The following is an 18,846-nucleotide window of genomic DNA, read 5'->3' on the forward strand; positions in this document are numbered from 1 at the left end:
GTTCTGGTGAGGGAGGGGACTCCCCTGCTAAGTGCTGGCCACCACCAGGTGTGCCCCTCTCCTCCCTCTCCTCTGCTCTGGGGCTGCCAGATGTGCACATCTGGATCGAGTGTGGGGCAGGGCAGACCTCCCTGGGTCCTCCTTCTGTTCTGCCTCTTCCCTTCTCCCCAGTTCCTCAGCCTGAAGAGGCTACAATAGAGACTGGAACCTGGACTGCTTAAAACATATAAATGTGTGTATGAGAGTGTGTGTGTAACTACACATTTTTCACACTACGATTGACTGAATCTGCTTGAGAAAGAAATTTCTGCAAACTCAGGTTTCCCAGAGCACATGAACCCATGGAATATCCTTTTCCATGCCCCCGTGCAGCTTCAGAAGCACATCTGTGCAGAGGGACAGAAAGCCTGCTCCGATATTGGAGTCGTGACACACAGAGGATTTGAAATTGCGCATCTGCCTGTACCATTTGCATTTCATCACCTAGTGCTGGAACAAATAAAACCAAATGAGTAATGATCTGAGTCTGTGGCCTCACTGTTGCTGCTTTGCCAGGAATTATCCTGGCTCAGTGGATACAGTCCTGGGCAGATGAGAGGAGTCTGTTTTTGTCTCTGCCACTTACCTGCTGGATGGCCTTAGGCAAGTCATTTAACTCTCACTGCTTCCCTTCCTATGCTCCATCCACCACATCTGACTTTCTTTGTAAGAGTTTTGAGTTGTGTTAACGGCAAAGGGGATTTTAGTGCTATTCTGAGAGCAGAATGGCCCAGCTACTGTCCGGTCCCAGTGTATTTAAAGCCCGTCTAAGAAAATTATTACCCATTTCTCAGATCCGTGGCAGCCTGTATGGGCGGCTCTCTGCTTGGGGTGCTCTCCTTTTGCAAAGGAAAAAAGGTGAAATCACAGAGCTCCTCAGAAGCAAACTGGAGCAACGAGTGCATGTGAGAATAGTGCCATTTGCTCATGAGCAAACAGAAGCAAGAAAGAAATAAAAGTCAATATAAGAGGCACCAGTGCCTATTCACCCGGCCCTCGTTTACATACACAGCAACTGTACTCAGGAAATGAGTGCAGCACTTGGAAACAGCGATTTCTGTCAGGCAGGGGTGGGTGAGCCTGTTTCTGATGGAGGCTGATCACTGAGGAAGTCATAAAAGCTATCGGAGGGACAAGAGATGCAGCTGACATGGGTGAGAAGGCAAATATTAAGGGGATGAAAGGGATTATAAAGCAAAGCTGAAAAGATGTAAAAAGCTGATTAGGAAACCAAATATGACAGAGAGAGAAGAATGGCCCAGGGATTGAATAAAAACAATAAAAGCTTTCTTTTAAACAGGTAAAGGAGACAAGATTAACGGGGAGGCCTCCAGACCACTGAGAGGTGGTCAAGACAGCTTAATAACACAGGGAGAGGGGCTGAGAGGCAAAGTTTCCTGTGACAGCTGAGCAGGGAAATGCTGAGAGCATGAATAATCACCAGAGCAAACTCATACCGTGGGGAAGGAGGCAGGGCTGAGTGCAGAGTGTACTTTTAGCCCACACTGCTTAATGGAACAGCAGGACACATTAAGTGCCCAGTAACAGGGGGTTTGACTCATTTTTTGGAGTTAAAAAGTGGTAAAGAGAAACTCATATAAAGCAAAGGTCTCTGAGCATCTATGAGAAGAGATAGGTAGAAACCAAGACATATTTGCAATAAATATCAGCCAGTAAAAATGCTCGTGCTGCACACACACACACACACACACACAGACTCAATCCCATCAGCTGAAAGTCTGGCCCCAAACCTGCAGAATGTGATTTTGATTTTTTTTTTTTTTAATCAGAGGCAGGATTTTAGGGATGTTAACAGGAATGAGATCACCCAACATCTGGAGAAATATGAACTGATAAAAATGTATCTGCCCAGCTCCATAAAGGGTAAATCTTGTCTGACAAATCTGGCAGAATTTGTTTTAGGAGCTAACGTGGAAAACATGCAGGATCGAAGCAGTGGAGCTAATCCACATAGATTTCAGAAAAGTCATTTCAATGCAGCCCAGGATGGTAGACTAATACGTAAGGTTAGCAAGTATGGCATAAAAACCATTGTCCTTGAAAGACTAAGGAAATGGTTAGGTGATTAAGGGCAGGTTGTAATGGTAAAACTTTATGGGTCAGAGAGGAGGACGGTGATGTGGTGAAGACAGCTATATTTGAGGTTATTATGATGACAGTTCAAGGCATCAGATGGAGACATACTTTTTACTCCGTAGGAAAACTATTCTGAGGAAAGTGCTACTCTGGGCAGTTCTAATCCAAAAATCACACTGAAACCAAGACCAGTTCATCTTCTGGGGGGGCATTTGCCTTTGTGGAACATCAAATCTTCCGGGGTCAGCAAAGCATTCAGTGCACAGGAATGAAATCGGGCCCAATGAGCCCAATAAATGAGAAAAAAGCACCCCACCCTAGGCCAGGCTAAGGTCAGGTTGTCCAGAGGGATTTATATTACAGCAAAAGGGTTTGCTGAGCTAAAAAATCACAGAACATGAAAAGAACTTCAGGCAGACCTTGAATGGGACTGTCAACACTTGGCAACCCTGGGTACTCCTGGATTATATTCTTATTTTATCTCAGCATATGTGCTGTTGGATCCTGGTTCTCCAGGGTGATAGTGAGCAAGGTCCAAGAGGAGAACTTTCCCAATAGCAGGAGGAAAGCAGAGAAAACCAGGAAGGGTAGAATGGGGATGATCCAGAATACATCACTGAACAAGGGGTAGTGCTTCCGAGGGCACTCAGACAGGCTTCAGCTGTGTGACCCAGCACCTTGCTCGTGCCACAGTTACTAAAAAGCAGAGCATCAGCTATCACAGTGCAGGAGGAAACCCTGTGCATGCTGGAGATTGTGGCACAGTCCCTCAGTACATCCCCATAAAATCTGGGCCCCTGAAAATGCCTGTCCTGTGCTGGAGGCTCCTGTACCTACACTAGCTCAAGTTCCTGCCCTCAGCTAGAGCACAGCCCGGGGTCCTGCTGTGCTGCTCTGCCAGGTCCTCACCTCCTGCCACCAGGAAATGCAAAGTCTCAAACCTGGCAATTTAGCACAGTGACGGGTCTCTCTGCTTTAGCCATGTAATAGCCATGGTCATACCCCTCCCTCTGCCCCCGAATAAGGGCCCCAGGCAGTGGGAACACCCAAAGGTGCTCAATCCCTCATGAAACATGATCCAGCTCCCCACCCTTTGTGAATTTCAGTAACAATTCAGGAGCTTTAAAAAGTTATTGAGTCCCTGAGCACAGGGCTGGGATTTTGTCTGCTGCCCACTCAGCAAGTCTGGCATTTCTGAAAGAACTTATTTCTACCTGTACTTCACACGACTTACTTGCATCTTTTGAACCAGCAAAATCGAGTTGGGAATGCCACAAAAAGCCTGCCATAAAGACTTCACCCACTTCTGGCATCTCTTTCCTGCTGTGTCCCCTCCAGGCACTGAGACATTGCCTGGAGCTGAGGGCACCAGCACAGCCCTGGCCCCACCGGTCCATTTGCCCAGGGGGCTCTCTGGGGCCACCACACCCCTCCTAGGGACACCCTGTGCCCCCAGCCCCACGGCAAGGCACTGCCATCACAGCTCTTCCGGGGACAAGGACAGCAATGTCCCCACTCAGAGGGTTTGGCTGTGCTCTCTGGGCACTCTGCACTGCCAGAGTCACCAGTGGGTGACTGCAGACCTCGAGCCGGGCTCAGGGCTGGGGAGTGAGGAGGTGTTTGGGGGATCTCTGCTCCCACTGTCCCCTCTGAGCACAGATATTTTATTTGCATTGCAGATAGGAATTGCAGATTGATTAATTGATTAATCACACCTGCTAATTACATTGAACAAATAGGCAAAATTAATATTTGATGTAGGTCTCTAAAGAGACTGTATGGATCAATTTTCCACAGATAAGGCAGGAAAGCTCCTGCAGATAATACACAAACCCTCCTGACTGCAGATGACTCTGTCACCCTGAGGCCATCCCACCAAGAACTGCACCCGATCACTGGAACATCACCCAGGAGCTGTGTTTGCTAAGGCATGCACACATGCATGTGCTCAAAGCTGGTTTCGGTGCCACTTGGCTGCTGTTACTTCGGGAAACTGAACATCAAAAACACATCAAGATAATAAAAATAACAGATCAGCTGAGTTTAATACATAAATCATTATTATAAGCACCATTCTGCAACTCAGGCTGACTTCAAGTCAAGCTTCCATTAACATTTAGCAAAAATATTGGTGTTTTTCAGAGGGCTGTAAAGATCCTGTCACAAAACTACTCTGATTGTGCACCCAAAGCCAGGGCAGCCTCACGCAGCACGACAGCCACCGGCTGAAGCAGCACTTTCATCCTGTTTATGACCTTAAAAGGGGAAACTGCTCTCTTTTTGTTGTTCAGCCCTTTGCAAAAAGAGGCAAAGTTCAGCCCTCATTCACGTGCGTGCTGACCACAGGCACAGCAGTTCAACTGGAAGCATAACTCACATTTCCTGCGAGGTGGGGGTCTTTACACGAAGGCAAGTTTGTTCCAGTGACCTTGTGAGGGCTGCTCCAGAACCCCTGTGACACTCCCTGGGATCTCTCCACCAGAGCCACCTCCCACACTGGTGCTTCTGTAGGTTCTGGATTCCTTGGGTGAAAATTGCTACATAAATATACATTATTGTTATATACTTGTCATTGGATTTCTGCAGTGATTTGATTGCTTTGAAAATGGATTTTAAAATGGATTTATTATTGTGACAGTGAATTTCTTTTGTCTTGGTTTAACATCCATTATCTAGTACAAATAACAGACTTTCTGCAAATCTAATTCCAGGTTTTTGCTTCCTATACCTTTACTAATCTAGAAAATCTGCTTGTATTAAGAAACTGCATCAGAAAGGAGTTAAACCAACATATTCTCATAAAGCTGCAATAGACATGAAATGTAATGAGAAATCCTACTGCAAACAGACAGTGTTTTCAGTCTTGAGTCTTTATTTATTAAACCTACTTTAGGAAATTCAGAGAATCTACAAACATTTTGGGGCCTGATGTGTTGTAGCATTATAAAGTAATCTTTGGAGAACAAAGAACACCTCGTGTTTTTGTAGCAAATATTTCCTGATCTTAAAAGAGGGGGTGTTTGATGCATAAAAACCCCAACCTGGCATTATTTGCAAGAGAGATAACAGCACTGGGGGAGCCTGGTACCAGACGAACCAGCAGAGGCAAGAAGGAAGAGTGAAATTGGGTGGTGCTCAACACAGATTTTTGCTTAGGCAGAGATTTCCCAGGACCCTTTGAAAGCTGGACCTTACCCTCTGGAAGATGAAATCAATGTATTTAAGGTGCTCACACAGTGCTGGAACTGAAGTGCCCCAATTTTAAGGTTCTTTGGCTCCTCAGAATGCCTCTGAGGCAGGCAGTGCACTAACACAGCCCTGAACCCAGGCTCATAAGAGGATGGAGGTGCCCACTGTGGGAACAGGGTGGAATAAAAGTGCCTGACTTCAAAATTGAAATCCAGAAAACTTCTGTTCAGCTGCCAGCAACTGTGAATCATCTGCTGTCCAGACACATTTCCCATTTCCTCTGAGTGTCCTGGGTGCCTCAGTCCGGCTGCATTACAGATCAGCAGCTCGGTGCCAGGAGCAAAGAGCTCAGCAGGGAGTGGGGCTGCTGACTCAGTCCTGTCTCCAAACTGGGACCAGTTTTACCTGACCAGACCCTGTTGAGAAGACCTAACACCACTTCTGTAGAAGATTTCTTTTGGTGCAGGGTTCTTGGGTTGCACTGTGTGCCCTGACCTGCCCTGGGTGGGACAGGAGTCCCCAGATCTGCCCAGAGCTCTGCTCAGTGGCTCCTCCATGTACAGGTCACAACCGGTGCCACTAAAATATCTCGAGCTGCTTTTATTCAGGGGAAGTTTAAAGGTGGTTTCTCACCTAATGAATCAATTCACAAACTGTTATTATCACCTGAATCACTACTTTGCCCAAGGGTCAAATGCCACTTGGTCCCCTCTCAGAGCAGATATGGGCAAACCCACTGGAAGGAACCCTCCCTGCTGGAGCTGCCCGCTGGGCACAAAGCTCACCTGGCTGCGAGCAGCTCAGCACAAAACAGAACACGCAGAGTGAAAGGCCACATTTGGGAAATAAAGTCATGCATAAACTCCATCTCGCTGAAAATCATCCTCAGATGGATGTGCCTGACTCCTGGCCATACTCAGCAGCTCAGGTCAAGCTAAGAAACTTTGTACCCACCTCTCTGGCTGCCCAGGCAGAGCAGAAAGGAGCAGAGCTGCTGTCTGCTGCAGCATCAGGGCAGTTTGTGTGCAAGGGTGCAATCACTTCGTCCCAGGAATGCAAACTTCTCATGGATAGGAAATTCCTGGAATTCATGCTTTTATGATGCAAGGAGGAATGTGCCTTTAAAAATTCTCACAGTCACTTTATTTTCACAGCCTGGCAAAGAGTTTCGTACTCTAATCGGGAAGGGAAGCACAGCACACCTTTAAATGAATATGGATAATATTTTTCTATTACCCTGATGATTATCACCTAAATTGCCTTATAAAATGTTTAACATTTTATCCTGGCAGTGTTTTAACACTGGAGAACTTTTTCCACCAGGGCCAAGTGAAGGATGACCTGGCAGCAAAGCAGTCGGTACCAGAGAATGGTGGGTCACAATCCCAGGGCTTGTGTGTAAGCTGAAGAATTTGACAGCAGGCCTAGAGCTTTATCAGAAGGTGGCTCACAGCTGGTGCTTGCTCCTGGCCCCGTTGCATGACGTGTCCCCTCGTGGGACCCCATCAGCTGCCCATAACAACGGGTCCAAAGGCAGATGCCACATCTTCGTACCAAGGTAAGTGAAAAGGACACTGCAGCTGCTCAGCTGCACGGAGTCACAGCACATGGGACAGGGGTGTTTTATTTATCATCAGGGCATCCTTTGCCAGTCAGCTCCTATAAACCTTACAGTGACACAAGATTCTTACTGGCAGGCAAAATAGTTAGGTGTATACACAGTTCTCGGGGGAATAATGCGATTTCTTGTTCTTTTTACCAGCATTGTTTAACCAGGTCTGACAAACGTGTTTCTGAGAGAATGGAGTGCAGCTGGGTCGAGCAGAAGTGCTCGCCTGAGCAGGCACCTGCATCGTGCACTGGCTGGATGTACATCCCTGCCTGCAGATGCTGCTGCCACCCAGGATTTCCAACAAAGTGTCTAAAAATCACCAATCAGTGTTAGGGTTAAATGACATTTTGCTCATCTGAGATCTCTTTCTCTAACTGGCACAGAAAGCAAGAAAGAGAGAAAACCTGAATAATTGAAAGGGGAGGATGGAGATTTTTTTTTATTTTAAAAAGAAAAGATCAGTTCTCAGTTAGCAAGAGGAAATCCTACCAAAAATATAGGGAGATAATACTGAGCTGCTATTATACCACTGCATCCCTCTGAGGAAAAAGTTATCTCTCAATGGATCTGAAAGGATGTTTTAAGTGAATCAGTAAATGAACCAGTCTGGGGACGTGAACAAAATATGTGTGTTTTCCAGTCTCTGAATATAAACAAACAAAGCATAAATATTCAGAAATTACTCCGGTTAGTCCTCTCGAAAACTCTTTGAGCAATGAGATAAATAATGCGGGTGTTTGCAGTTCAGAGCAGATGATCTCTGTGGGGAAAAGGCAGGAGAGGAAGGAGCTGTAGTCCTCCTGTCCCAATCTTTGGTGATTTACTCACCCATCACAGCAGCCCGGCACAGAGCGGTGTCCACACCACATAAAGCTCAGTGCTAACATACGACACACATAATGGACCTGCTTGGAAGTCTTCACCTGAGGATTTATGAAGAACAATCTAATTATTCAACTCAGTGCTGCTCACTACCATTATTGCTCCTATTTAAAGCCTCCATGGAACAGGCCGTTTGTCTCAGGGGACAGACCTTGTCATAGCGGTTTTCATTGATAGAAATACACTCCCTGGTCTTGATAGCAACCCAGCTAATCCTGGAGAGACTTGGTAAACATATCTCACACTTGATAGGCCCAAGGAATTAGGCCTTGACAGCCCTGATTTTCCAGGAATAGAAAAATGGGGTTGCTTTACCAATAAACTCTAATTAAAGAGGAGCCAGGACCGACCCAAAGCCTCTGTTTGCTGCAACAACACAAGGGCTCTGTGGCTTCCTCCTGCCTGTAATTGCTTCAGCATCCCGAAGGAGGGAGGGGGGTTGTCAGCATCCCCCCCATCAAACAGAGGTTGCTCTGTTATTTATAACCCTGGGATATGTAACAGACGAGAGGAGTCACCTTGGCTAAGCAAGTCTCTCCTGTAGCCTAACCTTGGGTGAGCAGCAGCAGCAAGAGCACAGGCAGTGGTGCCAGCATGGATGCAAAGGGAGGCACGGCCAGAATTCCCATTCAGATCCAACCACATGGCAAGGCCTCAGCAGAGTCCTTCATCTTCACTGGAGACAGTTTTCCTTTTTTTAAATTTGCCTGAATATTTATTGGTTCTATTTGTATGCATAAGAATGAGGTAAACATCCTTTGTTCCTCCTCTCCTACCAAGAGTTAGTGAAGGTTTGCATTTTCCCTGTAAATTATTTTAAAGTGAGGAAAATTAACATTTCCTAAAAGGCATCTGGGGACAGTCACCAAATTCCTGTCACAGGCTGCTGGTACCCAGTCACACACTGCCTGTAACCGAAGAGATGCTGAAGGGTAAGAGTGTGTCACTCTTGTCACCAGACAACCTTAAATGAACAATTTTTCAGCCCTTCACATTACAAACCAAATGTTGTCCCGAGTGCACCCCTCTGCTTTGCACAGGCACATCCTCCAGGATTTAAGGTTGTGATATTCAGGGGGGGCCTCAGGGAACAGCTGTTCAGGTTTTTAAAGGTATTTAGATACCAAACTCCCATTGATTTTGAGACTGGCTGCATGTGTGGAAATCTTGCTATTGCTTTGCTGTTTTATCTTTCTTTGCTCAAGGCAGTACTAAGAATGATAGATGTGCCATAATTAAAAATATACATGGGAAGCTCAACCCACATATATCTGGTCTTCTTTGTTTCTCTTCCACCTAGGAAGGAAGTCCAGACCTCTTGCCTCAGTGTTGAAACCAGACCATTTCTTTCCCTGGGAGGAATTAGCTATTTTTTCCCAACATTCACACCACTTTTTGAGGTTCCTGATCTGAACCTAATCCCTAAGTTTTTGTCTTTTGAGTATGGGACTTGAAGCCCACTCTGCTGGGGCTTTCTCTGTAGCTTAATTTTTGCTTTTATCTCTCTCAGTTTTTGAAGGCAAAATTAGCAAAACCTGCTCAGAGCTCAATGCAAGCCTTGGCAGGCTGTTCAGAGGTGCCAGCAAGGTTTACCCAACAGTGAAGGGCACACAGCTCCTCAAAACTGTATTTTTGAGGGCATAATCACAAAAGCAATGACTTTCAGGGCACAACTGGCAACTCCTGAACTTAAAGGCTAAAACCATGGGCTTTTCCTGCAGGCAGGATAGATGCTTGCAAAGGGTTTTGATCTGCCTTTCTTTGCCCATAATGCAGATCCCAAATGCTTTGGCTACTTATGGCCAGCATTCAAGTGCTAAATGTTGCTGTATGCTCCCACACATATGCTGTGGCCTGAGACAGAGCAGGAAAATTGTGGTATAAAAGTAATAATCTGGATTCTAATTGTTGACTGGTACATGAATATTTGAACTGGAGAAGGTCCTTTCTCATGCTGAATATGGTAAAGGGTACAGGAGCTTTCTTCCTCTAAGGGTTAGAAAGACTCAGTTTGAACACAAAGTTGTAGCCAAGGCTTGCTCAGCATCCCTGAGGGATGTTTTGTAAGGGATGAAATGGGACTGATTCTGCCCTGCTATCAGAGTGGCACCAGAATGGGCTTCAGTAATCTCTTACTTGCACCATTCTAATGGGAGGCTTGGGGCTGTGTTTCTGTGCTTCTGTGGTTTTAGTTATTTGTGGAAAATGTGTGATGAGATCCACAACCTGTTAAGCCCATTTCCATGCTGGAGTTGATACCAAACAGCACTCAGTGCCTGAGGAACAGTCAGGTTCTGCAGGGAGAAGGGAGCCTCTGCAGGGAAGGGAGCAGAAAATTTGTGATGGTTATAGTACAGCACACTTGTGATGACATTTTTTGATTATCTAAAGATTAAGCACCAGGTCCAACCCCACTTGCAGTCAACAAGAACAAACTACTTCAAAAGGGTGACTCAGCCACCCAAAGATGGAGGGATCCTGGATGACTTGGATGCAGGAGATTGCTGGTTTCTGAACAGGTCTCAAGCAGGGTGCTGAAGCTATGCTAGAAGCCACCCTGATCCTACTCATGCAAAAATTACTGGAAGCTCATGTAGTTGCTGAAATAACGTGACTTGACTGTAAACATTGCAAGCAGAAATCGCTGATTTCTTTTTAAATGCACTGCATGGAAACAAGATGAATGTAAGCCAAAAACCCATGTGGTTCTGTGATAGATCACAGTGTATCACAGCTACGAAGAAAAGGCTCATTCCTGGCTTCAGCATGGATGCTTGCTGCTGAAGGTAGTAAAAGTCCAGCTAAAGTTATTTTACTAGCTTGTAAGTAACAGCCCTCCCAGATCATAAATTACTTTCCTATAGGAATTTACTGTTCAGGGTAAGATGAACAACTCTAAAAAGTAGCCTGATGATGCTGTCCAAATGAATTTCATTGCAGGATGAGGACTGTGGGATTTATGGTGTGGCTTTGTTCTGTACTCCCACGTTCCTGACAGGTTAAATCACCAAAGTAGCCAACTGGCCAGAGCCTGCTCCAGCCTGCTCTGGTGAGCTAGGTGGTGTGTTGAACAATAATGGGAATTCTAGATCCCAAACACTCGATGGTTGAACATGGCAAAATCTTGGGTTGCTCTTTGGGACACCATTTTCTCAGGGCTCATCATGTTTTTGGATTGTGAAACAGCTTAGCTGGAACCAGCAAACACCTGAGCTGGCAGATGGGAGCTGGAGTGAGCAGCCCCAGCTCCTTCAAACGAAACTCCTGCATTAAATCACCTTCTTTTAATGAGGAGGGCACAGCCAACCCCAAACAGCCTGGAGTGCCCATTCTAACAATATCTTGTGGTGCTTTTCCCTGTGCAGGTGATTGCTAGGGAGGGAGGAGAGGGGAAAAGGAAGGGAGGGAAGGAGGGAGGGAGGGAGGGAGGAAGGAAGGAAGGAAGGAAGGAAGGAAGGAAGGAAGGAAGGAAGGAAGGAAGGAAGGAAGGAAGGAAGGAAGGAAGGAAGGAAGGAAGGAAGGAAGGAAGGAAGGAAGGAAGGAAGGAAGGAAGGAAGGAAGGAAGGAAGGAAGGAAGGAAGGAAGGAAGGAAGGAAGGAAGGAAGGAAGGAAGGAAGGAAGGAAGGAAGGAAGGAAGGAAGGAAGGAAGGAAGGAAGGAAGGAAGGAAGGAAGGAAGGAAGGAAGGAAGGAAGGAAGGAAGGAAGGAAGGAAGGAAGGAAGGAAGGAAGGAAGGAAGGAAGGAAGGAATCCCGATTCCTGGGATCAGAGGGAATTTCAATGGATTTCCCCCCGGTTGCAGCAGGAATCTCTTCCCATCCCCTCTCCCGTTCCCTCATCCCTTTCCCTCTGTCCCAGGGTCCCTGATTCCCTTTTCCTGTCTCCTCTCCCCATTTTCCCGGGATCCTGATGGCATTCCCGGGGCTGTATCCATGCCTTTGTGCTCAGGCCGAGCTTCCCGAGCTCGCGCCGCTGGGAACAGCAGCTCCAAGGGCTTTGGGGGCATCCAATTTGGGATGAGAACCCCAAAATCTGGGATGGGAGCCCCAAAAATTTGGGATGAGAAGGGTTAGGGTAGGAACCCCAAAAATTTGGGCCTGGAACCCCAAAAATTTGGGATGAGAAGGGTTAGGGTAGGATGCACAAAAATTTGGGATGAGAGCCCCAAATATTTGGGCCTGGAACCCCAGAAAATATGGGATGAGAAGGTTTAGGGTAGGAAGTCCAAAAACTTGTGCCTGGAACCCAAAAAATTTGGGATGAGAACCCCAAAAATTTGGACCTGGATCCTCAAAAATTTAAGATAAAAACCCCAAAAATTTGGGATAAAATCCCCAAAATTTCTGGCCTGGAACCCAAAAAATTTGGGATGAGAAGGGTTAGGGTAGGAAGCCAAAAATTTGGGCCTGGAACCCCAAAAATTTGGGCCGAGAACACCAAAAATTTGGGATGAGAACCCCAAAAATTTGGGATGATGAGGGTTAGGGTAGGAACCCAAAAATTTGGGCCTGGGACCCCAAAATTTTGGGATGAGAACACCAAAAAATAGGGCCTGGAACCCCAAAAATTTGGGATGAATAGCGTTAGGGTAGGAACCCCAAAAATTTGGGATGCCTGGAACCCCAAAAATTTGGGATGAATAGGGTTAGGGTAGAGAACCCCAAAAATTTGGGCCTGGAATCCCAAATATTTGGGATGAGAACGCCCAAAAATAGGGCCTGGAACTCCAAAAATTTGGGAAGAGAAGGGTTAGGGTAGAGAACCCCAAAAATTTGGGCCTGGAACCCCAGAAAAAAATTTGGGATGAGAAGGGTTAGGCTAGGGACCCCAAAAATTTGGGCCTGGAACCCCAAAAATTTGGGCCTGGAACTGCAAAAATTTGGGATGCCTGGAACCCCAAAAATTTAAGATAAACCCCCAAAAATTTGGGCCTGGAACCCCAAAAAAATTTGGCCCTGAACCCCCCCAAAAATTATACAGAGTCTAGAACCCCCAAACCCGAGTCTAGAACCCAGAACCCGATCCAGAACCCTAGAACCCGATCTAGAACCTGATCTAGAACCCTAGAACCCGATCTAGAACCCTAGAACCTGGTCTAGAACCCGATCTAGAACCTGATCTAGATCCTTAGAACCCGATCTAGAACCTGATCTAGAACCCTAGAACCCGATCTAGAACCTTAGAACCCGATCTAGAACTTGATCTAGAACCCGATCTAGAACCTGATCTAGAACCCGATATGGAACCCGATCTAGAACCCTAGAATCCTATCTAGAACCCGATCTAGAACCCCAAAATTCGAGTCTAGAACCTCGAGGCTTGAGTCTGGAACCCCGAAATCCGAGTCTGGGACCCCGCATTCCGAGTCTAGAACCCTGAAACCCCCAAGCCTAGAACCCCAAAACCTGAGTATGGAACCTTGAAAATTCTGAGTCTGGAACCTCAAAATTCTGTGTCTGGAACCCCAGAACTCCGAGTCTAGAACCAAAAAAATGGAGTATGTAACCTCGAAAATTCTGCGTTTAAAAGCCCAAAAATTTGGGATGAGAAGGGTTAGGGTAGGAAGCCAAAACTTTGGGCCTGGAACCCCAAAAATTTGGGCCTGGAACCCCAAAAATTTTGGCCTGGAACCCCAAAAAATTGGGCCTGGAACCACAAAAATTTGGGATGAGAAGGGTTAGGGTAGGAACCCCAAAAATTTGGCCCTGGAACCCCAAAAATTTGGGATGAGAACCCCAAAAAATTGTGCCTGGAACCCAAAACACTGAAAATAAAAACCCCCAAAATTTGGGCCTGGAACCCCAAAATATTTGGGATGAGAAGGGTTAGGGTAGGATGCCCAAAAATTTGGGATGAGAACCCCAAAAATTTGGGATGAGAAGGGTTAGGGTAGGAACCCCAAAAATTTGGCCCTGGAACTCCAAAAATTTGTGATGAGAACCCCAAAAAATTGTGCCTGGAACCCAAAACACTGAAAATAAAAACCCCCAAAATTTGGGCCTGGAACGCCAAAATATTTGGGATGAGAAGGGTTAGGGTAGGATGCCCAAAAATTTGGGATGAGAACCCCAAAAATTTGGACCTGGATCCTCAAAAATTTAAGACAAAAACCCCAAAAATTTGGGATAAAATCCCCAAAATTTCTGGCCAGGAACACCAAAAATTTGGGATGAGAAGGGTTAGGGTAGGAACCCCGAAAATTTGGGCCTGGAACCGCAAAAATCTGAGTCTAGAACCCCGAAACCTGAGCCTTGAATCCCAAAGTCTGAGTCTAGAACCCGAACTTAGAACCCCCTGTCCTGGGGTGACTTTATGATACTGGTATCCCCAATCGTCTGGTTTATGTTATACATTAAGTTCTGCACCTTTAAGACTGGCTCTGAGAGCAAGAGAGGGGGGTAGAAGAAGCGTGCAGTTTGTGTTAAAGAAAAACATCACTCCCACACATCCCGCTCCTGGACTGTGGTGTCTGCAGCACGGACAGACAGCGGGACAGAGCTTCTCTCTGGCTTTTAGTTAGCTTTAGCTAGCTGAGGCAGAGGAGTTCCCTGGACCTTTGTTTTTTTCCTTTTTCTTGGATCTGTGCAAGCCTGCTCTGGACTGAACACCCAGCCAAACCCCGGGAGCTCACGCCTGCAGCCCACCGGGGCCTGGGCCTCGGCACTTTCCAGTGCCAGAGGGACTGATAAGAACCTGAGCGAGCCGAGCTACACCACATGAAAAGGACTTTTCTTCCTAGACTTGCCATCCCATCGAACAGCAAGAGGTTTTATTATTTAATATTATTCAAATTTCTGTTAAATAAACAGCTTTTTCCACTTCTCTCCAAGGAATTTTTTTTTTTTTTTCCCTTTCCCGGACCAGTTGGTGGGGAGGGGGCATTTCCCTGGAGAAATCCCCATTTGGAGTTTTCCTCCCTAATTTTCCCTAAACTAGGACACCCCCAAAACCCGAGTCACAAACCCCGAGTGCAGAACCCCGAAACCTGAGTCCACAACCCTGAAGCTCCGAGTCTGGAGCCCCAAATTCTGAGTATGGAACCTCGAAATTCTGCGTCTAAAAGCCAAAACATTTGGGATGAGAAGGGTTAGGGTAGAGAACACCAAAAATTTGGGCCTGGAACCCAAAAAATTTGAGATGAGAAAGGTTAGGGTAGAGAACACCAAAAATTTGGGCCAGGAACCCCAAAAATTTTGAGATGAGAACCCAAAAAATTTGGGCCTGGAACCTCAAAACAGAGTCTAGAACCCCAAAAATGAGGGAGGGAGGGAGGGAGGGAAGGAGGGAAGGAGGGAAGGAGGGAAGGAAGGAAGGAAGGAAGGAAGGAAGGAAGGAAGGAAGGAAGGAAGGAAGGAAGGAAGGAAGGAAGGAAGGAAGGAAGGAAGGAAGGAAGGAAGGAAGGAAGGAAGGAAGGAAGGAAGGAAGGAAGGAAGGAAGGAAGGAAGGAAGGAAGGAAGGAAGGAAGGAAGGAAGGAAGGAAGGAAGGAAGGAAGGAAGGAAGGAAGGAAGGAAGGAAGGAAGGAAGGAAGGAAGGAAGGAAGGAAGGAAGGAAGGAAGGAAGGAAAGAAGGAAGGAAGGAAGGAAGGAAGGAAGGAAGGAAGGAAGGAAGGAAGGAAGGAAGGAAGGAAGGAAGGAAGGAAGGAAGGAAGGATAATCAAGGTGAACCAGCTTACAGCAGTCCTACCTTTGAAAGCCAGCCTTGAAGAACATGTTATACGAGGAACTTAGCATAAAAATGTCAATCTACTACAAAAATCACTAGTTTAGCAGTAGATTATTTCTCTCCCTTCCAAGGAACAAATTCCCCTTTTTCCTTTGCTTTCCCCACACACCTGCACACAGAGAGCAGCCCCATTCTGACATTCTCTTACCCTCCAACCATCCCCACCCCAAGCACAGGTGGGTACCCTGCCCTTTCACCTGGAGTGGTGGGGGTCTGGTGGAGTTAACAGAGCACAAAACAAAACCCGCTGCACACAGTAGATTTCAGTGGAAGAAACTCTTGCAGTGAAGAGTATTTTGATAGTGAGACATAAATATGTGAAGCCTTCCCTTGGGGGAAAAAAAAAAAAAAATTAGCTTCATTGCATCCTCCAGCCTGCCTAAATCTTTTGGCACATTTCTGAATATTGCTGTGTTAATGAGGTAAGGAGCAGCTGATGTCCAAATAAATTCCAGCAAGAAGTTCCAGTTCACTTTAAAGTCATTGACTTTCTTAGGAGGAGGTCAAGGCAAAGTTATTTGGTCGTGGTTTTTCTTTTGCTTCCTGTTTTAAGTTACCAAGTTCTTGTACCGTCAAAAAAACTGCTGACTTCTACCCCTCAGGTGTCTGTGCTAAAGTGGAAAATGAGCTGCTCTTTCTTTCCCCCTGCTCCCCTCTCTCTCTCTCTTTCTCTCTCTCTGTCTCTGTCTTCGTCCCTCTGTCTGTTACTTTGGGGTTGTCTGAGGGACAGGTACACAGCAAACAGCCCCCAGAAGATCCTTAAGGGACAGAACATACAGATTTTACACATTTTAAAATACAGTTGGGCAAGAAATTGTCCCTTTTAAGGCTCCACTGAATATAACAAAATACAAGCACCCCAAATAGCACAGAGACAGCTCTGGAGATGGACCTCAAGACCAGAGATGGACACTGGAGCTTTCAGACCTCAGCCAGGTGGAATTTCTCACTGTCCAAGCTTTGACAGTGTTAAGATCTGACAAATTACTTTGACTTATTGAGACTACAGCCATACCTGAGACTCACATGAAATTTGAATTCACATTTTTACAAGTTTGAAAATGTGGATTACATTTCTTCCTGAGTCATAAGTTTTTAAAGGACTGTCTAAAACTCCAAGGCCTCACAGAAAAGTCAGTGCAGAATAACTCCCCTGAATAAGTTAAAGCCTCTCCTGACCTCACTACTAAAGTATTTGAGGCACGAAATGAAACAAGGCATAGAGAAAAAACAAAAAAACGGTTCTGTGGACATGCTACAGCATCTCTTTATCTTCACTGCCTGAAGAGGGTGGAGCACAATTAGCTCATCTGTGAGAAATCTGGGCAGGCAAGAGGCTTCAAGAAGTATTAAATTCAGCTCCAGACCAGGATCCTGCTGTCCCATGGGTGGCAGCCTAGAAAGCAGCAATTGAGCTGGGGAGCTCATTGCCACAGGAGGCCGTGGTGGCCAGAGAAACCAGTGGGATCCAGAGGGGATGAAGGACACATGGAGAATTGATGCCCTAGTGTTGAAGGAGCAGGTAGCAAAGGGAATTGTCACACCTGCAATGCCCCATTCTTCAAACTTTCTCCTGTATTGAACATCAGAGGGAAAACATACAGAGCCACACAGATTTTGCACAAGCCCAGGTTTTAGCTGCCTGCAAGTCTGTCTCTCCAAGAAGTAACATTGTTCCTGAATGACTCCCTCACCCTTTGCTAGAATGGGGCAAAGCTTCCAGCCTTGGTGCAGGCTCATGGCAAGCCTTAGGGTGTGCTCTCACCCAAAATGGGTTTTCTGAGGAATGGAAGCAGAAAAAGATATTCCCAGGCAGCTGGATGTGAGAGTATTTCAATATCCGCTCATCCAAGCTTTAATCTCTAAATTGCAAAAACATTAACATTATTGATTGATCAAACATCAATCCAACAGGAAATTTAATTAAATTAAAATGTGTCACTGAGCAGTCCTCACACTGTCACATATAAATCTTTGGAAATAAGTAGACAAAGACAGAAGCGATTTATACCATGTTCCCAGTTCAATTTATCCCCCACCATTTTATTTTCCCACGTATCCTGAGTGTGCTCACAGACTCACAGGGGGACAGCCTCATCTGCAGGGTGTCCATCTGATGCACTCCAGCACCAGAGCCCTCCATGTCCACTGCATGTGGGTAATTTACAGCTGAATAGGCTCAAGCCAGATGGCTCTGGGGAAACAACCTTATTTCAAGACACTGTTATGGGGCTGCCCTTAATTCAACACTGCTCCTTCTTGTAGCAGATTTGTCCTCATAGGCAAGAGGGTCCCAGAGAAAGGCTGGGAGATCCCTTGCATTAAATCAGTTTATTCCTGAGCTGAACATTTTGCAGCATCCAGCAGTGCCAGAGTCCCCAGCAAAGCACAGACACATGGGTAATAGCAAGGTGCTGAAATGGATGATTAAGAAACAACTCTGTACCACAACTTCTTTGGAGTACTATAAATCATTACAGCTGACTGAATAACACAAACAGAGATTAAGAAATATTTTCTCCAATTCATTTCTGAACAGCAGTGGGTTTGGTTTGCTGTCACTTATGACAGGATGATATTTACTGTAATTTATTATTACCGTTGCTGCTATTCCGGAGGCCACTGGCTATTCATGAGAAAGTTTGAGAAGTTGGGAAGTTCATATAGTTTTGAGTTTTTTTGCTAAAGTGTTTTTTTCTACCTGACAGGGTGTTGTTTTTTCCCCAACATCTGTTATTCTCCTTCCCAAGTGCCAGTGTCCTGAGGGGAAACCGAGGGGCCGCACGTGACCGCGCTCACGCACTGGGGGACAGGGAAGGGCAGAAGGGAAGGAGTCAGCAAATGGTGCTGGGTGAGATGTCTTTGCTTTCAGTGGAACGTGGGGAGGGAAGGAAGGGAAATCCAACTCAGTATTTATAGACATAAAAATCCAGCACTAAGCATTTTGCAGAGAGAAGGAAAACAAATACTCGGTTACCCAGGTGCGTGGTACCCACCGCGCTCCCCAGAGAGTGAGCAGACTCCTGTAGACTCTCTGCTTCTCTCTCTGCCCATCCAGCACCAAGCTACATGGGAATGGTGCTGCCTTCAGAAACCACTTGAATCATTTCAGGGTTTACTTCCTCTAATCTTACCAAATCCAAATTCCATTTCTTGAGAGCCATCCTCAAAACAAATACTGAGGTAATACCAATCGGCTTGTGACTAGATGTGAAAATAGAGCTGTCTCAGCACAGAGTCCCACAGACAGGGCACAGATTTTCGCTGTCTCCACCTCCCACTTGCAGCACAAGTACAATTTTCATG

The 18,846-nt window shown here is 46.0% G+C and overlaps 1 protein-coding gene across 1 annotated transcript in view; it reads right to left on the reverse strand.

Annotated features, from left to right (window-relative positions):
• Nucleotides 1-18,846, reverse strand: part of MAF (MAF bZIP transcription factor) — a 189,925-nt gene that overhangs the window by 102,624 nt on the left and 68,455 nt on the right. The window lies entirely within an intron of this gene.

This window comes from Poecile atricapillus, chromosome 10 (genome assembly GCF_030490865.1).
Source record: "Poecile atricapillus isolate bPoeAtr1 chromosome 10, bPoeAtr1.hap1, whole genome shotgun sequence".
In the NCBI taxonomy this organism is placed as follows: domain Eukaryota; kingdom Metazoa; phylum Chordata; class Aves; order Passeriformes; family Paridae; genus Poecile; species Poecile atricapillus.